This window comes from Camelus ferus, chromosome 2, assembly GCF_009834535.1.
Source record: "Camelus ferus isolate YT-003-E chromosome 2, BCGSAC_Cfer_1.0, whole genome shotgun sequence".
NCBI classification, from domain to species: domain Eukaryota; kingdom Metazoa; phylum Chordata; class Mammalia; order Artiodactyla; family Camelidae; genus Camelus; species Camelus ferus.
In genome coordinates, this window is record NC_045697.1 from 30966905 (window position 1) to 30992218 (window position 25314).

At 40.5% G+C, this 25314-nt stretch overlaps 2 non-coding genes across 3 annotated transcripts in view; one reads left to right on the forward strand and one right to left on the reverse strand.

The window, feature by feature from the left end:
• LOC102515980 overlaps window positions 1–25314 on the forward strand; it is a 292327-nt gene that overhangs the window by 103068 nt on the left and 163945 nt on the right. The window lies entirely within an intron of this gene.
• Window positions 1092–1195, reverse strand: LOC116659337. The gene has a single exon (XR_004314686.1). It is a non-coding gene; the product is annotated as a U6 spliceosomal RNA (small nuclear RNA).

Consider the following 25314-nt stretch of genomic DNA (forward strand, 5'->3'; position numbering starts at 1 on the left):
AGTTGACTTTACACTTTACAAATATCTTCTCCCATTCTGCCAGCTATATATTAACTTTATCCATAGTATCTTTTATTGACCAGAAATTCTTCATTTTTATGTGAATAACTTAGTCACTCTTTCTGTCCGTGCTTTCAAAGTTTTGTTTAAGCAATCCTTCCCTCTCCTCAGATCTGTAGCTACTCCACATTTTATTCTACCTACCTTCTAGTTTTATTCTTCATCTTTAGATATTTACTTCTTCCATAGTCTGCTTTGGTATATAAGGTTAAGTAGGGATTCACTTTTCCCAAACCATTTTCCTAAATAATTCATTGTTTCCCCATGAATTAGTGGTGCTTTTATATCTTATATAAAAGTTGCCCATATACTTGGTTTGTCCCTGAGATGTCTACTGTGTTCCATTGTTCAGTATGACTGTTCTTGTGACGATATCTTAATTTTTTTATCATTATTATTTAAAAGTATGTATTCATATCTGGCAGCTTGTCCCTTTATTTTCATCTTTTTAAGGTTTGGCATCCTATTAAATAATAGAATAAATATATTTAATTCTTTAAAAATCCAACCAGAAATGTGATTGGTATTATATTGAGTTTACAGAATAATTAGATAGAGTGAATATCTTTGTAATGTTGTCACCTCATCCAAGAGAATATGTCTATTTTATTTTATAAATAATTTAGTATGACCTTCATTAGAGTTTTTATGTTTTCTCCGTAGAGTGTATTGTTGTGTGCTCATACTGTGTGTTCTTGGTTAAGTTAATTTCTAGATACTTTATAGTTTTTTCTTTTTTTTTTTTTGGTATTGTTAGATTTTCTAGTTGGTTATTGCTGGGGGTAAATTAGTGCTATTGATTATTTAAAGCTTTTTAAAATCTGAAATACAGTTGATTCACAATGTTGTGTTAGTTTCAGGTGCATAGCAAAGTGATTCAGTTATATACATATATATATATACAGATTCTTGTTTCAGATTCTTTTCCATTCTAGGTTATTGCAAGATATTGAATGAAGTTCCCTGTGCTATACGGGAGGACCTAGTTGCTAATCTATTTTATATATAGTAGTGTGTATCTGCTAATCTCAAAAAATATGGAACGCTTTGTGAACTCACACGTCATTCTTACGCAGAGGCCATGTTAATCTCTGTGCTGTTCCACTTGTACTATGTGTGCTGCTGAAGCGAGCACAGTGCTATTGATTTTGTAAAGTTGTTATATCCAGCTAAGTTTCTGAATTTTCTAATTGCTTATGTGGTGATAATTATGTGGTTTTATTAGGAGAGGATAACACCAATTGCAAATAGTGATCATTTTTTTCTTTTTCTTAATTATTTTAATTAATAAGACCTATTAGTATTGGTAAGACTTCTAGTACTATATCAACCAGTTGTGATATTGGGTATTGTCCCATAATTTGGAGGATATGTTATCTGTTTTTCCACTAAATATAGTGTTTGCTCTAAGGTTTTGGCATATGTTTATCAGTGCAAGGAGTTTCTCTTACAGTCTTAACTTGCTAAGATTTTTGAAAAAATAAATAGTTCCTGAACTTTATTAAAGTCTCTTTGCATCATTTAAATAATGATATGATTTTTTTTTCCCACTCTGCTAATAAGATAAATGGCATTGATGAGTTTCATCAAGTGTAACTATTTTTGCACTTCTGGGGTTAACCTTATTTGAGCATGATGTGAACTTTTTGTTTTATTTCAAATGAACTGTTGGATTCAGCTAGCTAGCTGTATGACCTTGGGTAAGCCACATAACCCTTCTATGCCTAAATTCCTTATCAGTAAAGTAGAGATAATAGTAAAAGAGTTGTCTTTGAATTACATATGTTCAGGTTACATATTGCAATTACACATGCTTAGACAAGTGCCTGACATAATAAAATCTATGTAAATGCTTATAACACAGTTTATTTTTGTAATTAGTTAAATGAGCTTCTAATTTTTCTTGTCTACTGTCTGATTTTGATAGCAAAGTGATACTTTGAGCAACCCCCAAAGTGAATTGAGCACCTTCGGGCTTTTTCAAAGCAAGCACATTTAAATGAACAGAGTGCTTACCGATTTGGTTCTAGAAGGTTTTTTTATCTCTCTTTTTTTCAAAAGACAATAATAAATATTGCAATATTAGTTTCCCAGGGCTGCAGTAACAAATTTCCACAATCTGCATCTCTTAAGACAACAGAAGTCGATTCTTTCATAGTTCTAGATGCTAGAAGTCTGAAATCAAGATGCCAGAGGACCATGCTCCTTCTGAAGGCACTAGAGAAGGATCCTTCCTTGCCTCTCTTTTAGGTTCTGGCAGTTTCGGACCATCCTGGCATTCTTGGCTTTTAGCTGCATCACTCTGACCTCTGCCTTTTTCTCCACATGGCCCTCATCCTGTGTGGCTGTGCCTCCATGTCTCCTCTGCTCTTTTGTAAGGACACCAGTCATATTGGATTTAGGGTCCACCCTCGTGCAGTATGACTTCATCTTAAATAATCATATCCGCAAAGATCTTATTTCCAAATACGATCACATTGTGAGGTTCTCGGTGGACATGAATTTTTGGGAGGAAACTATTCAACCTAGTACAATTACCAGAAGATTTCACCCCCCTGAAATACAGATTTCAGATTCTGTATCTCCTGAAGCAGCACATCCTGGGACTCCACCCTTAATCTTGCTATTATTTCCTTTGAGAGTGTTTTTACTATGGATCTTACTGTGATAAACCATCTGAGATCTTCAGCGCCCAAGAATATGTTTTATTATGCTCTCATGTTTGATTCGTAGTTTGCTTGGATGGAAAATTCTAAGAGGAAAGCTCTTTTCCTTTATTACCTTCAAAATTGTGCTGACTTTTTACATTCAGTGTGTGGTTGAGAAGGCAGATGCCCATCTAATTCTTTTTTCTTTTTTGTAGGGAATCCATTCTTTTTCTTCGTAAATTTTTATTATTTTCTCTTAACAAGTCTTGATATCCTTTAGTTTGATAGTAATATACTAATACTCAGATTTTTCCTTATGTCTCCTGTTTAGTACCTATGAGTTTAGAAGCCTTTCTGTCTGAGATCTCTTTCTTTAATTCTGGCAATTTTATCTTTAGTATTTTTTCAAATGTTAACTTTTTTGCATTTTTTTCTACTTCTGGAACTCTATTACCTACATGTGACCATACATATATAGATGTTACACACACACATATCTGTAATCCTTTTATACTTTTTTGCTGCCTTCTGAGAGAGTCCATACTTTTTTGGGTAAAACTTACTAGTTTATTCTTCAAATCATTTATCCTGGTAACTAACTTATTTATTGTGCTCTTTATTTCAGCCATTATATTTTTCATATCTAACATTTCTGTTCATTTCTTCATCATAATTTCTCATCACTGCTGCATGTTGCTAATATCTTCTCTATCTTCTTAGGCTTATGTTGAATTTTTTTGCCCATTTTTCCAATAATTCTGCTTCACTTATGTGATTCAGTTTATTGTTTTCTTTAGCAATGCTTGCAGTGCTCAGGTGTGTTTTTCCTGATTTGCTTGTTTTTGTCTTTTGGCTCATGGAATCGTACTTCCTCGGGTCTAGCAATGTGCGCGGGGAAGGGTCGAAGACTAAGCCCTGATCGCTGACCGTCTTGGTGAGCTGAAGGAGAGGGGAGAATATGATCTCCAGATACAGAAAACTATGGCTGCTATCACTCCGATTTGCTATCACTTCACCAAGCAACTCAGAGTTTCACCTTTAAATTAATTAAGAGACATTATGCTAAATGAGATCAGTGAAATGGTGGTTACCAGGAGATGGGGGTACGGGGATAGGATAGATGTTGTTTAAGGATTTAAACTTACAACATGTAGGAAATACGTCCTAGAGATCTAACGCACAGTATGGTAAATAGAGCCAACAAGGTTGTATTATAATCACCAAACTTACTAAGGCACTACATCTTAATTATTCCAACAATGAAAGAGAAATGATAATTATGTGATGGAAGTACTAATTATCACTATCGTGCTGTACACCTTAAAGTTATGCAATGTTATATGTCAAATATATTTTGATAAAATATTAGGTCTAAAAAGATAAAATAGATACAATAACAAGTTATAAAAAAAACAAAGAGAAGTGGCTTTGGAAGAAAGCTACCAGTTTAGGGGTTTGAGGGAACGGGAGGTTGGAGAGCGGGTTTTCCAGTTTGTCCAGGGAGCTCACATATTTTGATCTGCTCTTCACCTTAGCAGAGATTTTGCAATGCCTTCATCAGGGCGACTTGAACTCATACTGCTGATTTCTGAAAGGCCAGGCTACGATCATCCCAGACTAATGTGGAGAGAGGAAAGAGCCGACCTGGAAGGTTTTCTTCCCTTATGACTGGTTTTGGCTCTCGTTGGCCCCAGGCTGCAGTCAGTCTTCTACCTCCTACACCTAATCCAGTTAGAGAAAGCATCTGGTCCCCAGTGTTTCAGGAGTCTGTGTTCTGAGTGTGCATTAGTTCCTGTAACCCATGCTCCCCTCCTGCTTCTGTGTTGCTCCAGGACTAGGTAGAGGAACCCAGTATTCCATGTTATTTTGCCGTCTATCCTGGAACTAGGAGACCATGATCACACTCTCATTTTAGTAATGTGTTAATTTGACTTAGTAGTCCTGATATGCCCTGGAGCATTTCAACTCAGAGAAGAACTTTCTATCTTTGGTACATTCTCAATGTTGTGACAGAAGGACACAGTCACAGCTGATTGCTCCGCTGGGCTTTGACTGGAGGCCTTGTTATTAACTAGCCTCGAGTAAAATTTTAGAAGAAAAGGGTATTTTTCACATCGGCCTTTGAGACGTGGCGCTGCAGGAAGCGGCATATACTTGTCCCTTCACTTGACAGAGAACACAAAGTACTTCGGATTGTTCACGGCTCCCTCAATGCATTTCAGCAAAAGAAAAGCTGACATTTTAAATTTATTGCCAGTCCTAGAGAGGACCGTACCAAATTCTTCACTCAGCTCAAATGTATCCACTGAGCTACCATTAATTACATTAGTTATGTAAGTAGACACCAAAGTGATCAGTCATTAAGTGAAATTAAAGCATCCTTTTGAATTTCTTTCATTCTATTGTATGTGGTGTAGACCTTATGAGTATATATAAAATATTGGTCATCATAGCCACTAGCAGGTATCAGATAAAACCAAGACATTATTTCTCAAAGGGTTGTAATACAAGTGATATAATGCAGTTGCATTTCACGTTAGCCTAATCTGTCATAAGTAGAGATATTGGAGTGTTTTATTTCATATAATCACCATTATTTTTGATATCAAGGACTCCATTTCCTATTTTGGGTGCTTTATGATTCTCTTGGGTCACTGCAAAGGGGAGTGTGTCCAAATGAAGCAGTTGAAATTAGGTTTACCAAGTCCAGCTCCAGATGGACATCACTTCTGCCTGCGATTGTTAAATGTGAAATTTGATCATTAAATGACTTATTGTCACCACTGAACACCCTCTGACTGGATGACAAGAAGAACAGCTAACCGGGATCCTCAACAAAGGTGACATTAAAATGTTCTCCTAAACTTACTAACTTAGTAGCACAACAGATGGTTATTGAGCACCTTCTAGGGGTTGGGCTCTTTCCTGGACTCAAGGAGGATACTACAGGGAATAAGCTAAATCAAGCTCTTCTCTCATTATTAACAAGGAGACAAACATGAACAAAGTGTGGATAAGTGATCAGTTCTATAAACATGCTAACAGGGTGGGATGATAGTGATTGGGGAGCTCCTTTAGCTCATGGTGGGGGTGGGGATCAAAGTGACATCTGAGCTGACACCAGACTGACATGCAAAGATTTGGAGACGGAGCATCCCAGACGGAAGGCAGAGCAAGTACAGAGGCTCAAAGGCATGTGTCTTCAGGAAGAGAACGAGGGTCAGCGTGGATTGAACTAGGCGCTGGAAGGAGAGAGAAGTATGCAGTAAGACTGCAGATGTAGGTAGGAGCCCGTTCATTTGGGGCTTATGGACCCTGGCCAGGAGCTTGGATATTATTCTAAGGGTAATGGGAAGCACCTTCAATCCAGTAGCAGTCTGGTCATCTATGCCTTTAACATATATTCAAAATATGACAACTGCTCACCATTTCACCAACACTTTCACTTCTTTTAACCAGGAAAATGGCAGGATCAAATTAAACTAAAACAAGCAAACAGAACTCTGTTGTGTGCAGAATGGTTCAGTGGTTTGTGGAGAGGCAGGTGTAGAATAGGGATATCAGTTAGGAGGTTATTTTATGGTCCAGCTGGGAGATAATATTGGCTTGGCTTAAGTAACAGTGATGGAGTTTGTGAAAAATGAACACATTTGGGGTATACTTTGAAGGGGTAGGTTGACAGGGCTGCTGTTGGATTGGATATGGGAAATGAGTGAAAGGAATAAAATAGCTTCTAGATTTTGGAATGCGCAGTTAGGTGAATGGTGGAAGAACTTACTGAGGTGTAAGGACTGGAGGAAGAACAGGTTCGGGGTGGAGAGAGCAAGAGTTTTGTTCAGAGATACAATTTAAACATTCTAGTGTGTTGTCAAGAAAGCAGTAGAATATACAAGTCTGGACACCATTGACTTGAGAGCATATATGTGGTATTTAAAGCCATCTGAATAAATGATATAACCTAGGGAGAGACTGTAGATAGGTTGGAGAAGACAGCGTGGGGACCAAACCCTTGGCAACTCCAATATTTGAAAGCTGAGCAGAAGAGGAGGCACTTGCGGATGAAACTAAGAAGGAGCATCCAGTGAGGTAAAAGAAAACCAGAAGAATGTTATGATCCAGACCCCAAAAGAGGACGGTGCTTTAAGAATAAAAGAATAGTCAACTGTGCCACATAATCCTGAGCATTCGTACAAGCGATGACCCAGAAGTAACCACTGGATTTGGTAAGATGCAGAAAGTTACTGCCTTCGATAAGAGTAAGTGGAAGAGGATGAAAGGTGAGAAAGAGGTGCTAGCAACTGAAGAGAAATCTCACGAGGAGTTTGCCGTAAATGGAACATTTATTAGGTGAGGGTTTCTTTTGCGTGCGTGTGTGTGTGTGTGCGCATTCCTTTTAAAGGAAGGGACTAGCAGAGCATATCTGAGGATAATCCAGCAGGAAGAGGTTGTAGTTGCAGGAACAGGGTCTTTGAGAGGCAAGCAGGAATGGAAGTCAGAAGAGCTGGCCTTGGTGCTGGCAGGAAGAGCTTGTTCACTGTAACAAGAAAAGGCAGTGTAGGTAGCGATGCAGGTCGCAGTTAGATTTGGTGGAAAACTAATGGCATTTCCTTCTGGTGGTTTCTTTGTTCTCAGTGAAATATGAGGCAAGCTGAGAATGAGGAGTGGGAGAATGCGCTGGAGGTTGGAGGAGAGGAGTGATGTAGTGAATGAAGTAGGGGAACCCAGTAGGATTATCAGGCAGTGTTGAGTGCCCATTTAAGATCTGTGGTATTGACTCTTAAGCGGGATTATGCAACATGGCTCGAACTAGAGTTAAACTCTGAGTAAAGGGGCGCCTGCCTTGGGTCTTCCCCCTTAGAGGACCCTGTTCTGGCCTTTTCTGGCTGTGATCCATCATGGAATAAAGAGTCTATAAGCTTGAGGGGACATGGCCACCAGGAGCCTGCACCTTCCCCTATCTGTGTAGATTATTGCTGGGCTGCACCCTGCAGACCTACAAGCCTGTACTTGCCCCTTCTTGAGACTGGAGAAAAGCCCAGAGTCAGTGACAGAGACAATAGTTTAATGGGTAGGGGGACCTTACATGTCTGAAGCAAGGTCCTGGAGAGACTCTCCATTGTGTGTGATAGACCGTGGGCAGGACATGGCGGCAGGCTTCACTCCCAGGAAGAGGGGGAGGTTAGCAGTTATAGGGGGAATTGACGTCAGGTTGGCTCATCGGTTACCAGGGAAACCAGCAGAGGGGCATCTCCTTAATGCCCCTTTGATGAGAACAGTCACCAGCTGGGGCCTGGGGCAAGTATGCAGGAAAGTAATTCAGGTGAGTTGGGTGTAGGGGAAGCAGGCACTGTTCGAGCAGGGGATGTACAGAGAGCAAGAGAACAGCCATCTTCGGTGGTGTGACCGTACAATGCTATTCTGTATATTTGGGATCTTGGCATCTAAAAGACCCTGACCCTATTTCCAGAGACCCACATGGGACTCTTTTCTTACTCCTTAGAGTGGGCTGTGCTGCAGGTGTGCCTACAGTCCCCTGCTTTCAGTGGTGTGATAGAACTTGAATGCATATGCTGGGATGTCCGTGTGTGGGTGGAAGGCTCCTCACAGTGTCAGGTGCAGCTGTGGGTGAGATGGGGAGGGTCTGGGATGTGGGTTGAGGGCCAGGGGCTGGCTCTCTCTGTGCCATTACATTTCTGTCAGCGTGGAACTCAGAGGTATCTGAGAATTCTAAATTTGCACTTGGATTTCTAGGTAATTATGAGTATATTTGTCAAAGTAGGCGGATAGAACACAACTTTATTTAACAATTTGTTAGCTTGACCTAAGTTTTAAGTATTTAGACATGTGGTGTGTGCCTCCTTTTGCCTCAGCCTCTGCTGTTAGGGGCCCCGCCTGTATAACAGTGTTGCCCACTAGAACTTTGTGCAATCATGGAAAAGTTTCCATGCGGTCCAGTACAGCTAGGGAACCCCTCGCTGCGTGTGGCTACTGAGCGTTTGAAATATAGTTAGTGAGACTGAGGAGCTGAACTCTTCATCCTACTTGATTTAAATTAATTTAAACTTTAATACCCCCATGTACCTAGTGGCCACCATTTTGAATGGCTCATTTCTGTTCCCATGCAGCTTTCTGATGTCGGAGACCAGCTGTGTTCAGTTCTCTCTCAAAAGTGACCCTGTTTCTCTGCACATGCTCCCCCAGGTCTGGTCAGGTTTAAAGATCTACTGGCCTCCACCAGGGTTACACCTTGTTCTTTTCCATCTTGCAATCCTTTCTTAGTCCAGAGGAACTCATTCAGTCTCCCCAGAGGCTGGGTGATTTGAAGTCTCATTCTGTTCTAGTATCTTGTTATAGAATCAACTACACACTACTTCCCTGAGGACTTTCCCTTTTGAAGTTCAAGAGCTTTTTTTTTTTTTTTTTTTTTTGGTCTCAACAAAATAAAACTCTTGCAAATCAGCAGCTTTGACTTTCAAAACTCTTGCTTCTGATGAGGACTTCAGAAGCAAGAGTTTTGAAAGTCAAAGCCATTTTTGAATTTCAAAAAAACCCCTAAACCCCTCAACACTGACTGTTTCTTCCTTTTTTGCTTTCCTGTCATAACATTTTTAAGTGTTCTCAAGGTTAGAATTCCTCTCACCATCTTCACAGAGATTCATATGTACTTTCTGTAAAGAAAAGTATAAAAATTAATATTTCATGATAAATTATTACAAAGGGAAAGCAACAGAACTGCTTTTGTGTGTCTGTACAAGCCACCATGCCACTGATCTATGGATGCCCATCACGGTGGTCAGAGAGCGAAGCTGAGGCTACATCATTGGAGATGGGGACACATGGATGTGTTCACTTACATTCCATATGGACCTCCACTGTCAGCAGTTACTGGCAGATGCACTCTTCTCCCATGATGAAGCTTAGGAGCTCACTGAAAATAGCATGAGACCTAAGGAAATAAGTGAAGATTGCTTTAATTCCTCCAACCTTGAGTCTGAACTGCTCAGACCATGTGCCCCAGGATCCCAGAATTTTTACAGTTCCTCTCATTCTCTTACTGCCTGAACCTTAAAGCACTTACAGTCTATTTGGGGAGACAGACGCTAAATAATAAACACACAAAAATATGATTATAAATTGTCCCAGGCATCATGAATGGAAGGAAAGAGTGCTGTCAGAATCATAGAGCTTTAGAGGAGAGGCTTACTGTGAAGTGAACACTGAGTAGGGCTTGGACAGGCAAAGAGTGGGAGGAAGAAAATTCAAGGCAAGGGCCCTGAGGAAGCAGAGGGCCTGGTGTGTTAAGGAAGAGAAAGAAGCCTGGCTTGCTGCCGGCAGACTGAGTGATGAGAGAATGATGTGCTTGGTGACCTTGGAAAGGTGGGCAAGGGCCCAGGACCTGATTAGAAGTTGGGCTGCAATGCTAGGTGCAGTGGAGAAACCACTGAAGGGTGTTATGGTAGAGGTAGGGTTTTAACAGGGTCAGATTTACATTTTACAAAGATTACTCTGTGCAGAGAAAAGGATGAGGGAGTGGGGGCCAGAGGGAAGGAGGTGAGAGACCACTTAGGAGAGGACTGAAGGAATAGAGCCAGAGAGAGTCAGGTGTTGGACCAGGATGCTGGCAATAAAAACTGAGAGAACTGGACACATTCATGACATATTTAAGGGCAGAGTTTTAAACCTTAACCCTACTGACATTTTGAGCTCTGTGATTCTTTGTCGTAGGGCTTTCCTGGTCACTGTAGGATACTTAGCAGTATTCCTGGCCTTTTTGTCTGCTAGCAGTACTCCCTGCTCCCCATCTTCACCTCCGCCCCCATTGTGGAAACCAGAAATGTCAGGCAAAGCAGGGATCCCTTGCCAAGTATCTGTTAGGTGGTAAGAATCTCCCCAGCTGACAGCCAGTATTTTAGAGGGACACTTCACAGGAATGGACAAAGGATTGGATATGTGGATGGGAGGGACCACGAATGACATTCATTTGAGCAAGCAAGTAGATGGATGTGTGGGTTATGGAACTGCAGTGACTTCAGGGGGAGAATATAAGGAGGTGTATGTATAAATATTAGGAGTTCACTTTAGGCGTGGTAAATCTAGGTGCTTGGAAGACTTCAAGGGAAGTCAAGGAGAGAGATTTTGGCCTGGAGATATGAAGAGCTATGGGGTTGTATGTGATCAGTGAATGCAATGGGAACCAAAGGGGCTGGGGACTGAACAGAGAGGAAATCCGACACTTACAAAGAATAGGAGGTCATGTTATAAGAAAGGGGAAAAAAACCCAGTAGGTTTCAAGAAGTAGGTAGTAGACTATATTGAATGTGGCTGAGAGTTCTAGTTGTATGAGGTTTGAAAAGTGTCCACTGGAGTTGGCAAAATGAAAGTACTTGTAGGGGCGCAGTTAGCTGGAAGATGTGAAATCAGGTGGGCCTTTGTGAAAGAAGGCATGTTAGTAAACGTGAACACGTGCTGCTGGAAAATCTGGTAGAGAAGGAGAGGGGTGGAAGGTAAAGGAGAGAAAGGTGCTAACAGATTCACCCAAGTCCTCTGGTGTGTAGGGTGTGCTGTTGACCTTTACCAGGGACAAAGTTACTTTCTTCATGGTAACAGAGGGAATGAGAATATTCCTGGTGGTGATGATAATGAGGGCTTATCGTGTGCCAGGCCTCTCACATTGGCGATTTTATTTAATTCTCCCAGCAACCTTGTGAAGTAAACCCATTTAGTAGTGCCACGTGAGAGCTGAGAAACCAGGGTTAGACCGCTTAAGCGATATGTTCAAGTGGTCAGACTTCGAATGTCAGGGCACTCCCTCTGGAACTCATGTTAAACCAGTTACTCCTGAGCCTAAGCTCTTAACAGAAGCAGAAAAAAAGAATCAAACCAGTTAACCTCCCTAGGGACTGTTTAAATCAGTGAGCTCTTGGCCATCACCGTAAAGTTTCAGCCCGACTTGACTTGAAGGTTACCTCTCATAATGAACCGCTCCATAGTTCCCTGCACTGGGCCCTATCCTGCAGTGCTGACTGCTTTTGTCTTATCTTGTATTTTTTAATTTATTACATTTATTTATATATTTTTAAGGAGATCTCATAGACTAATAGGGGAGCTGGTCTTGGCTCAGACAGGGCAGACTGACCTTGGAGTGGAAAGAGCTACCAGGTTCTTGAACTGGCTTCTCTCCTCAAGTATCCTTTTTTGGACCAAGAGCACATGTGTTTCCTGCTCTGGGCTCTAGGCTCTGCTTGCCAGACCAGCTGTGAACACTTGGTACAGCCATCAGAGGCTGTTCAGAGAATTCCTGTGATTGATTGGTGAGTTGGTGATTGGCCTAGAAGGAAATGCCATTGGCTTGCCTGACCCCACTCTTTTTGTTTTGATGGTTCTGTGCTAACAAGCCCACAACACTGATATTTGACCATGGTACCGATCAGGGTCTGATCTATGTTGACTTTTGGTTTTCTTCTTCATTTTATTTCTTATTATTGAATTATAGTTGATTTACCATATTGTGTTAGTTTCAGATGTACAACAAAATGATTCAATTATATATTATTATTTTTCATATTATTTTCCATTATAGGTTATTACAAGATACTGAATATTGTTCCCTGTGTTGTAAAGTAAATAAATCCTTGTTGCTTATCTGGTTTTCTTCTTGGGATTTGAATGAATGACCTCTCTTGTGTGTGTGTGTGTGTGTGTGTGTGTGTAAATGTATATTGTTGTGATCATAGTTTAAGGGTGCCTTTCTGACATCCAAGACCTGTTATAACAAACTATAACCTTTGGCCATTTTCTGAAGACAAGTGAAAAGAAGTAGTTCATAGTGAAAAAAAATAGTTCAAAGTTTTATCTGGACAGGTAAATTTATAGCGGTTCCTTTTTATCTTACAGTGTTCCTCAGATAATTTGGTTCCTTTTTTAGTTTTCAGAGTGGTGACACATAAACTAGCTTTCTCACCTCAGCTGCCTCTCTTTTGGCAAGAATAAAGGTTCTCATGTCAAAGTGAATAAAGAGGGAGGCAGGGACCCAGACAGAGTGGAGAAATGGGAGCTGTGCTATGCAGTTTATCTAGACGTGCTCGACACGTCCCTTTTTAACGTTAACAACGAGAAAAAAGAGAGTAAGAAAAAGGAAAAAGGCGTTACTTCAAAGTGAACGTGAAAAAAAAAAACAATTGTGTGGCTCAGATGTGAAATATGCAGAAGTACTTTTCACTAATACCTTTTCCTACCTGATCTGAAGGAGCTGAGCTTTTGACACATCCCTGCTCCATTCATGTGTCAGTGAAGCTGTGTTATTCCAGACATGAGACCTTTCCTTTGTTTTGAGCTTCTCAAAGACTCTCTAGTCACTAGATCGGAAGAAAGAACAGGCAAAGTGAGAGAAGTTTCTCAGTTGAGAGTTTCTCAAGTCTTGTTAGCTAGAAGACTTCTGCGTATACGTATACATCTATACTTACGCATATATATGTGAGTGTATATTTACTTACAGACTGAGACTCTGCTGTTCCATATCTAGATTTGTTTTTATTGAAGTATAGTTGGTTTACAATGTTGTGTTAATTTCTAGTGTACATAGTGATTCATTTATACATATATATTCCTTTTCACATTCTTTTTCATTATAGGCCATTACAAGGTATTAAATATAGTTCCCTGTGCTATACAGTAGGTTCTTTTGTTACTGTCCCTTAGATATAGTAGTGTGTGTCTCCAAATCCCAAACTCCCAATTTATCCCTCCCCATCTCCTTTCCCCCCGGTAACAATAAGTAGGTTTGTTTTTTAATATTGAAGGGAACTGGTCTGACCAGAGGGCTTTGCTATCAGAAGCTGTCACAGGGCCCAGGTGGCAGAGCTGCTTGTCCCCCACGTGGCAATTTCTGAGTACTGCAACTAAAACCCTGCAAACTGCACACCAGCTTTTCAGGGCGCCCCAGGAGAACACATTTTTCACTTGAGTATTAGAACCTGACGACACATGAAAGGAGATGTACAATGCTATAAAACTGGATGTTTGGGAAACTCAATGCTGCCACATCAAATGTTTGGAGACACCCAAGGGGCAATGAGCGAAGCCTTGAGGCAAATCGAATGCCGACCTTCCTTTCACTGGGAACTAGAGCTTCACACCAGGCTGAGCATTTTGCTGTCCGTGAAATCCACGTTTGCGTCAATCACTGGGAGCAGAGCCAGTTCCATCATGTGGCTCTCTGAAGCCCAGCCGAGTGATGGACAGTAATATTTTCTGAAATGGCTTAAGGAAACCCAGAGGACTGTTGGCCAACAGGGTGTTCCAACATTATTAGCTTCCTTCTGATATGTCAGCGCTGCTAGTGGATTTTGGTTTTCCCCAAGGTTCTTTCCGATCTTGGAGGCAGCACTGGATGAGCTTCCGGACTCTCAGATATGCACTGAGTTCAACTGATACTTCTTTTTAAGACTTTAAAGGATCATAAATTACAACAGGCTTTTTGGTCTCAAAGCAGTCATAGCTCTCAGCTGTGGCAAATGTGCTCAGTAAATGTGCATTTTCATGGACTAGACTTTTGTAACCAGCTGCCCCTGCCCCACCTCACTTTTGGAAAGGCTAAAAGGAAGCCTTACAGACATAAGGAGATAAAAAATATGCTTTATAAAATCAAAATATGCTTTATAAAAGAGAAAAATATTCCAATAATTTGGGCTTAAGCTGGGACTTCTGGTTTAAAACGTCATAAATTTCATAGTGCTTTGATTGTGTTTTTATGAAGTTTCGCGTGACCCTCAATGTACAATACCATTCCATTTAATCTCTATTTACCCAGTGATAACATTTGATTGAAGTCCTGGAATTCTTGTCTCAGCAGAATTAACCTCAGTGTTCCAGGGTCTAACTCTTACTGGTTCCTATAATTAACTGTTACTACTACCAAATTAGCAATATTCAAACTTTGATCACATTGAGAAAACTGTAGAGTAGTTAGAAAAGAATATTAATGTTGGTTCTAAACAAGTTATTTGAATTCTCAGTGGAGTAGTGGAAGGAACACTGGCTAAGTTTGATGACACTTAGTGTTAAAATGTGGATTTGCCTGCAGCAAGTTAGGGGACCTCGGACAACATTTTTTAAACCTCTTTGATTCTCAGTTTCAACATCCATGCATTGGGGATAAAAATATTAACCTTCTAGTGTTTCATTTATTCACTCCAGAAAAATTGAGTAGCTACTTTTTGCTGGGCACTATTCTAAACGCTGGGATACAATGTTGAATAAGGAACCCAAAATCCCTAGCTGGTGAAGACAAACAGTATATAATAAAAAAAAGTTCTGATTGTCTTAAATGTTACGTAGGATATACATCAGGGTGATGTGGTGGGAATGCCTTGGCTGATAGAGGCATCCCAACATCACACCAGATAATTAGAGAAGAATCCTCTGAGGATGTGACATTGAGGGTGGCCTGAATGATAAAACGGCATTAGCCTTGTGAGGGTTCAGGACAAGTACTTTCTGGACAGACAGTAGCCGTGCAAAGGCCTTAAAGTAGGTCAGAACGTGGAGTGTTTTAAGAACCATCAGAAGACTAGTCTAGAGGAAGGCAGGTCTGGATCATGTAGTGTGTTTCATCCATAGTAAGGATTTGGATGTTTTCTAAGTACAGTGGAAATCGTTGGAGACTTTCGAGCAATGTAATGACATGGTTTGATTTATATTTTAAAAAGTGGACTGTTGTGTAGAAAATGGACTAAGGGGTAGATGTTAAGAATGGTAACAGGAAGGACAGTTAGGAAGCTATTCCTGTGTTTAGGGTAAGAGATGATGGTGGCCAGGACTAGTGAAGTAACAATGGAAATGGTGACAGACAGATGGATTTGAGATATATTTTAGAGGTAGAAATGACAAAAACTTGCTGATAGGCTGAATGTGAGGAGTTTAAGAAAGGGAGAAGTCTGGGATAAATCCTAAGGTTTTTGTTTGATGGGAAGGACCAGTCAAATGGCATAAGACTTGGGAAGAAACTGGTTTGGGCAAAGAAAGTTCCATTTTGGTTATGTAAAGTCTAAGTTGTATTTTAGGATCCAAATAGAGATATCAACTAGGTATCTAAGAATAAGAAGTAGAATATGCGAGCTGGAGCCCAAGGCAGAGCTCTGGGCAGGAGATATAAATTTGCTGATATTTAAAGCCATAGGTCTGGAAGAGATGACTCAGGGAGAAAGAATGAACACAGAACAGGACACTCCCTAACATTTAGATGCCTTATTGAAAAGAAAAAATTCAGCTGAAGAGTTTGAAAAGGAGTAGCCTGCAGATGGAGAAACAGGAGAAAAGGTTACATGTCTTGGAAGAGGTTAATTATATCTGTTGCTGCTGAGAGGTAAGTATCAGGATAGATTTGTTCACAGCAACTCAAAACAAGTGCATTTGCATTGGAGTGACAGGGACAAAAGCCAGGACTGAAGTGGATTGTTAAGAGAATTATAATTCACACAAAGCAAGTGTCTGGTACACAGTGTGTGCCTCACATAGGGTAGACATTACTGAGAAATGATCATTTGGTGGCAGATTTTGTGGGTTGCCCATAGCAGCCATTCTCCTTGCCTTCTCCCTGCATCCCCGAGTTCATTTTCCTGGCAGACACCCTCCACCTCGATTGGTTCAGTTTTCCACTCCCCCATATGCCTAGGGTGAACCATCGTTGGTCTAGGTCGCTCGTGGTCGTCTCATTCCTCTTTTCTAGTTTAGGCCCAGATATGCCACCCAGTCCTGGCCGGTGGGATCTGAGGACACTTTGGTGAGAGCTTCTGGCAAAGGCTTTCTTTGCTAATAAAAGGATATTCATGGGTAGAGATGCCCCTCTCCTCCACTGAACTGCATCTGTTCATGATACCTGGAATTGCCACAGACATTTGCATAGCAACTGAGAGAGACACGCTGTGGATGGCAGCAGGGAACACGGAAAGCAATCTTGGGAGATCTGGTTCTCATTCTCATGGGGATCAGGTCCTAAGACAATCTTTGAATCAGTGCTTCTGAGGATGTGAATCCCGCAAAGCTCTGTATGATGCTGCTTTACTTAAAAATTAGCTATAAATTGACTTATAAATTAGTGCCAGCTTCACTTACTGTCTTACAGTTCTAAGCTTTACTTACTATTTTATAGATGAGTAAATTGAGACCAAATGAAGTTAAGTGATTGGCCCAGGGACATGCAGCCAGGAGGACGTGGAGTAGGGATTCAAACCTGGTTTCTCTAGCTACCAAGTGAATGCTGGTTCTCTGTAAGTCATAGTAAATGGGGTATCTGCAAGTAAAGATGTATTTATTTGGCATCTGTATTTAAAATGATGGGTTGTTTTTAGATTATTTTCCAATAATGGCAACTGGTTTGAGACTGAGTGTCTCCTTTTGTCAACTAATGGGCCTGGAAATGCTGAGGAAGTGTGAGTCAGCAATCCTTGGTCAGTGTGTGCATTGGGTAACAATGTTCTTGCTTGGAGGTACCGGAATCCAAGTTTCCAAAGAGTAACTTGGTGCAAGTTAACAGCCAAGTTGTTTACGTTGCTAATTTTAAAACACATCTAAAATTAAATGACTACTATTAATTTAGGGCTTCCTGTGTGACCTATCCTGTATGTAGTGCTCTCAGTACATTGTTTCACAAATCTTCACTGAATGTTGAGCTCTAAGAGGATACTATTTTCCTCATTTTTATGACTGAGGAAAGTAAACCATGGAAAAATTTTATGTATTTTCAAACTACTGGATATTAATCCAGGTTTGTCTCATTCCAAAGGCCAGGCTCTTAATTATCAAATGAATACATTAAATGTAACTAAAATTGTGGCATAAATCTGGAGGCTTCCTAGTACAATGAGGTAGCATATTGTCTCTAAAAGTGTTTGTGCATAGAAAGAGCCTGGAAGGAAGTAAATAAGATCAGTAGTTTATCTTGGTGTTGGGAATTACAGTTCATTTTTATTTTCTTTAATAAATCACTGTTGTTATAGTGTGTGTGTGTGTGTGTGTGTGTGTGTGTGTGTGTTTTAATCAGGTTTTCTAGTCTACAGATCTGCTAACCAGATGCTGGATAGAGATGGATTTACCAGGGTGATGAAGGGCCACTTTGCCACCAACCACCTGGCCAGTTGGGTGTTGTTCCTTTCTTTTTGACTTCCATTGTAGCTCTAGGTGAGGAGACATTCACCTCCACTCCTCTTTTTGTTCACTAAACACTTTCAGGCTTCTTTCTGTAAATCACCAATGTCTTCTTTGCATCTCTTTGGGCAAGACTGCGTAATCAGATTTTTCATGTTCTTAATTTGATTTTTCATGTTCTAAAGGCAAACAGAAACCAACTGCCCAACTATTTGTTTTGTGTTGGATTGATTGGTACATTAAATAAGGGAAAGCAGTATTTTCTTTTTTCATCATCTATAGATAAAGTAGGCATGCTCGTTGAGTTGTTGGAGTTCCTTTTCTGTTAACTCTAGCTGATGCCACTTACTCAACCACAGAACAGTGGGGTGATTACCTAGTGAATAATCCCAGCCACCTCTTAGATTTCTACTTCATCAATATTTGTATAGCAAACAGAACCTTGATAAGACCCAGGTTGATTGCAAAATGAATTTCCTGTGTATGTTGCCAACAGATTTTTTTTTTCCTGACAACCTAGTTATATTTTGGAGGTTTATATCCTTTTTAGAATTTGCATTCTGCCACCTTTATATAAAACTTTGGAAGATATTTACAGAATGCTATTAGTAATGTAAAAACACAAGTGGCCAGGTTGGAATTAAAATAACTGCCAAAGATTGAGGAAAAAATTTTATAACGTAATAAGTATTTCAGCCAGGAAATGACAGTCCTTCTTGAGATAAGAACTGAAATACTGTCAAATTCAAGTGATTGTGTTATGAGAAGACATTAAAATTTCATGATATGTCCTGATATCCGAGTTATAAAGTAGGTATTTAATGAATGACGCTGTCCTTCACTGCCGTCTATCCTTCACATTTACTCTGCTTTGTTAAATCCTTAAGCACGTAAATTTTTTTTTAAAGTTAGGTTCAAGCTCCACTAACACACTGCCGGTTTTCCTTTATCCATGCATTGCCCATGTTGGTCACTGCACTGCTTTTCCCCTCTTTCAGTTTGTAGTACAAACCACAGTGGCTTCCTGAACCACATGAGGAAGCGTGCCATCCTTTGTCTTTCTCTCTCAGATTTTGTGCCTGTCATTCTCAACGTGGAATGGTTCACAGAGAAACCTAAGAGTTGGCTCTGTCTAAAGTGCCTGATTGCCCTGCATCACTCAAAGGTGGTGACCTGGTTCTCCACCCCTTCAGGGAAGACGGGGAATGCTGCACATTATCCCACAAAGACAGTAGTGTGATGATACGTGTAAGGGAAAGTCTCAGAAGTTAGCTCAAATATTTATGTAAATTCACCTTAAAACTTATAGGTAAAGAAATGAGCTCATGATCATATGCACTAGTTTTACAGTATCAGAAATACTGCTGAACCTGTAGAACAAAAAAGAAATGGGTTTATAACCTATGTTACACTAACATTTTCCATTGTTTGAAAATTTTGGTACATTTCCTTTCAAAAGTTTTTAGGCATATAAACACACAAATATATCTATGTGCATGATTGAGAATTTACTCTCTGTAAGACTTTGTTTTCTTTTCTCTGCATGTAATACTGACTTATAAACATTTTCTTATTTTATCCATGGATAGTTGGAAATATTTTTAAGTGGCCAATGTATTCAACTATTTATAAATTGTAGGGCATTTAAGTGTTCACAATTTCTTTTCTCTGTTATAAATAATACTGCAGTGAATACTTGGTTCATACTCTAGCATTTATATAGCATTGACTGTGTGCCAGGTACTGTTCTAACCACTTTATGTGGATTGAGGATATGAATCCTCCTGGTGGTCCTTAGAGATGGGTACTATCATGACATTCACTTTATAGTTGAGGAAACTGAGGCACAGAGAAGGTAGCTAAGTTTCCAAGATCACACATTTGGCAACTGGTAGAGCTTGAATCCAGTCCAAGCAGCCTGACTCCATCTCTCCAGAATCACCCTGAGATTTTCATCTCATCTCTTAATATTTTGTTAAGGACAGACTTCTAGAAGAATAATGAATGGACTAAAGGATATGAACTTACTCAGTCTCTTAATTAGTTTATAGAAAAGATATACAATCTGTATTTCCATGTCACTTTATGGAAAATTTGTTTTACTATATATTTTTATCAACATTGAGTAATAGAAGGAAAACTCTTTGATCAACCCAGTAGGTGAAACTTAATGTTTTATGTTGCTTAATTTGCATGTCTTCTGAGCTCTAGTTTATCTGTGCTTGAATCCCAGAGGTTTCTATTTACAGGATGGTTGTGAGAATTAAGTGAATCAATATAGGCAATTCTCCTGTATACAGTAAGCACTAGATAGATGCTGGTTATCTTGGGGTTCAGAACACACCACCCCAAAATACGGCATACTGAATATTTCAACCTGAAAGAATAAGAGAGAACTGCAGGTGCAGGCAGGACTCTCTGACGCCCCCTTCTTCCCTGAGTAGGTCATAAAACCCTCTTGTGAGAGGCGTCCTCCTTACACTGTGGGAAACGAACACCTGTATCTCCAAAGATGAGGGACCTGGATAGGAATCCAAAACACACAGCCTTGCTGTGTTTCTCCCAGTTTATTTCCTTAGCTCATAAAGCTTTGTCTTATCATATTTTTCCATGGCTTTCTTCATCAGACCTGGTATAAAAATGCTCAGGTTTAACCATTTCCTCTTCATTTCCTTACGAAGGCTCCCATGTAAAATTTATACTAAATAAATTTGTATGCTGTTCTCCTATTAATCTGTCTGTTGCCCGTCCAGTTATAGAGCCCCAGCTGGAGAACCTAGCAGGCTGGTAGGAAAAGGAATCTTTCCTCCCTTACCATAGTAAAGGTGAACATTGTTCCTTGAGTTTCTTGCCCTCTCGTGTTTTCCTTTTGCAAATATACTATTCATGTACTTATTTTCAGAAAATTCATAGACAAAAGCTTCCCAGCAATAGTCCTTTAAGGTAGGATGTGGTATTTTCTGTTTATTAGGGAAGGCAAAGAGACTGGGTATTGACTGAATCAGACTTAACATTTGAATGAAACTCTTAAAATCTATAGAGCGCATTTAAGAAATACAGTACTGGCAGAGAATACCTTCTTTGGCTTCAGCAATCGATGTGTAGACCAGGGCATGTGTTGCTTTTGTAATTTAAAAAGAAAGATAATGGAAAAAGCCAAGGGTTAGTATAATAAGAAACAAATATACACGTTTCATTACAGAACTTAGGGGACTATGCAACCATATCTTTGAGTTACAGAATCAATTATGAGTTTGACATTCTATGATGAGAACTCCGAAATGTTGTAGCTTGTTTGGGGAGGAATGTGCTTAGTGTGTAATTAATGGAGACAAGCCATTACAGAGAACAAAAAATGAAATTAAATCAAATAAGCCTACATGTCAGCTGCTGGAGGAGGTGGCATCAAGTGTGAATCATTGTATTTCAGATTAAAATAGCATACTTTGATAACTGTAATGTGGGCCTTTACAGCCATTCTCCTGTGGTGCTGAGCATCCTCTCTAAGTTAAAAAACACTTGCTGTGAGATTAAAGCAATCAGTAGAATCAGCATAGATTCGTAGGTCTGCAGAATGCCCGTGAACTCTAACAGGCTCACCAAATTCTTGTTCTAATTGGGTGTATGTCCAAGTGCACTGGCCCCATAGTGAGGAGGAAAGCCAGGGAATGGGACAGGGGGCACTAACCCAGATTATTTACAACACCAACAACGGCAACAGTCAGTGGTGGAGTGTGCACTCTGTGCGCGCCCAGTGCAGGGCCCTTTACACACAGTTCTTCATTTAATCACCACAACCCATTAGGGAGGGATTATGATCCTCACAACAGCCCTCAGCTCTTAAGAGGCACCACTGATATTCAAAGGCAAGTCTCTTTCCAAAGCTCATTTTCTTATCCACCTGGAGATGCTGCCACGGCATCTTCCCTAACCCCGATACTTCTTGCTGTCATCTGCTTCTGTCCCAGTTATTCATTCATTCATGCATTATGTATCAAAGAGCGATGAGGTTCTTAATATGTGTCCTGCCCCGTGCTAGATGCTCTCAATATAGCAGGGAATATGATGCGCGTTTCTTCCATTCACAGAACTGACAGTTGATCAGAGGAGACGGAGAATTACAGTTTCCTAATCAACATCACCACCAAACAGCACTTAACGAAGTACCGAGAAAGTGTGGCCTCCGTGATTTTTGCAGCCATGTCTTACTTTGGTGTTATCGCCTCCACCTTACATACAAGGAAACGGGGTCTCAGATGCATTTGGCAGTTGGTTCAAATTTCCATCAGCTGTTCTAGTGCCTCCTTCCTACATCACCCGCCTCATTCCTATGCCCCTTGATGCTTCAGTGGACTTCTCATCAGGGACATAGGTCCCGTGCCACCACATTTGCATTTTTTGCCACTGCCATGATGTTCCTTTCCCTCTAAGGTCACTTCGCTTGTCAGAATCTCCCACAGATAGGATCACGTTTGTACAAAGTAATGTGTTCAAAGTAATGTGCTAATACTGTCTCTTAACAGCCTCGCCTCCCAGTAGAAACACACATGAACAAACACACACACACTTTAGTCATAGCGGCACGTATTAAATGCACTAATATTACACATGTTAGTTAAACAGTCTCTGGAAAAGTCAGACTATAGTAACTTTTTGCTTTTCAAGATGCGCATATACAAATTCAAAGCAGGTTTCAACAGCGACCACAGTAGCCAGGTTGCCTCTAAATCAGTCTTCCTTAAGGGTACCTTGTAATCTTTGGTGATGGGACACGACTTACACACATCTTCCCAAATCATTTCAGTCACTCCTATAAATGTGTCATAACCATATGCTAGCTCTGGCAAAGTGATCAGTCTCCTCTCCACTGTAAACTTTATGCTCTGATTTGTAAGAGTATCTGTCTAAGAAACACGTGGGCTACAGGAAGCAGCTCTCTCTTTCTATACTGGTGTTCTTTGAACACCATTAGAAGATTTCAACATATAGTATCTTAATTAAAAGAGTAATGCAGGTACCTTAAAGGCCCCTACCTTGGAGTGTGATTGGCAGACACCATCTCAGGTGTCAATACAGTGGCCCTGCTGCATGACGTATGGAAAGTAAACTCTAAGTTTACTTCTTTTTAGAGTTGGGATAATATCTATAGTGGCTTTTAAACTGGCCCAAAATTCTATGACACACTTCCCATCAACAGGTTGGGTCTATATCCCTTCTCCTTGAAATAGGTGAGCTTGCGACTACTTGACCAACAGAATACAGTGAGGTGATGTCATGGGACTCCCAAGGCTAATCATAAAGGTCTTGCAGCTGTCATCTTGTTCATGGAACATTTGCTGTTGGAGTCTCGTGCCTCCATGTAAATAGTCTTAGCACCAGGAGTGCACCAAATATTGCATCTGACAGTCTCAGATGAGCCCAGCCTTCTGGCCGTCTCCATCGAGATTCTAGACATGAAAGCGAGGTCATCTTGGGTCGTCCAGACCAGTCCATCTGCCAGCCAGAGAACACCGAGTGACCTTCACCGACATGATGTAGATGTTTCACCTCTCCAAGTCCTGACTTAATTTCTGACCCACGGAATCATGAAATATAATGAAATTGTTGTTGCATTAAGTCACCATGCTTGGGGTAGTTTGCTATGGAGCATTAGGTAAGTAAAACACCATCTCATACATTGTGAGGGTTATAGTAAGACTCTTAGCTCAGGCCCTGGCCACTGGTAAGCATTCAGTGAATGTTATTTTTACTTATTGAACATCTGCTATGGTCATAAACATGTGTAAAGTGTTTTGAGGCACAGGAAAGAGGTATAAGAGAGACTCTTTTCTCTTACCATTTTGGGAGTGGTGGTAAGGATGAATACATATGAAGAGATAATGTACATATTGTTAGGGTAATAAATGCCATTATTGCTGTAAGAGTTCAAAGAAAGGAGAGGTAAGCCACTGTGAAGAAAATGGTTCTTGAGATCTGAGGCCCCCATCTCCAGGGAGAGTAAGGGAATACTTATTCCAGAGACTGTGCAAGATGATTTATCTGATTTGGGAGAGGAGCAGTGTTTTAATTCCCATTTTATAGATTAAAAGACAAGAGAGGTGATGTCTCTGTTTCGATCATCTCCTATTCATCCTGCTGGAGAAGGAGGGATCCCAGGCCGAGGGTTATGGGGCCGGGGGTGACCGAGCCCAAGACACCTGATGGTGGACAGGTGAGACTGACAGCAGTTCATCAGTCACACATGTTCACAGTGAGGGAAGGAGGATGCTGCACGCTGCTCTGCAAGGCCACACAGGGGTGCACTCAGGAGCAGAGTGAACAGCCAGGGGCTCTGGGAGGCAGCTTCATAGAATCAGGAGGTGGGGTGACTCCTGGTTCCCAGGAGAGGCTGTGACTTGGCTGGTTTGAATATTTCTGAGGCTTGCAGGGAACTGAAACTCAATACTCAGGGGTAGGTTCCCGTGCCTGGTCCCTTTGATAGGGTTGTTCAGGTAGGCGACCATGCCCAGGAGTAGACTGGGGAGGGGAACTTGGTGTTAGGCCACTGAAGGCCCTCCTGGTTTTATCAGATACGTACACAAAAAAGCAGCACATGATACTGAGCCTTAATTTTCAGCCTTAAACTGCGTCATAACCTGCTCAAGATGCCAAAGCCAATGAAAAGTGGAGCTTGGTTTTGAACCTGAGTGTATCTGGCCCAGAGTCCTTCGTGGGCTCAAAGTCTGTACACTGGGTGCAAATATAGGAGATGACAAATTTATGAATACCACTAGTGTGTGCTTCTTCCTTCTATTCTTTCTACGTCATCCTCCTCTGTTTCACGGAATTTAATCTCATTCCAAGGCACCCAATACCCTAAGAATGCTCCTGAGTATTATATTATAGTTATAAAAGATGTCACCATTGGCAGAGGTGTGGTGAAGTGTACACAGGATTATTTTTGCAACTTCCTATGATATACTATGTTCTTGGATTGGAAGAATTAATATTGTTAAAATGACCATACTAACCAAGGTAATTTACAGATTCAATGCAATCACTATCAAAATACCAGTGGCATTTTCCACTGAACTAGAACAAAAATGGTAAAATTTGATGGAAACAGAAAGACCCCAAATAACCAAAAGGATCTTGAGAAAGAACAGACCTGGAGGAATCACACTCCCTGACTTCAGACTATACTACAAAGCTACAGTAATTAAAATAGTATGGTACTGGCACAAAAACAGACTCATAGATTGTTGCAACAGAATAGAGAGCCCTGAAATAAACCCACACACTTATGGTCAATTAATCTATGACAAAGGAAGCAAGAATATACACTGGAGAAAAGACAGTCTCTTCAATAAGTGGTGCTGGGAAAACTGGACAAATACATGTAAAAGAATGAAATTAGAACATTCTCTAACACCATATGTATATATCACATTTAGAAATTGAAATTCTTAAAACCACCCAGGGC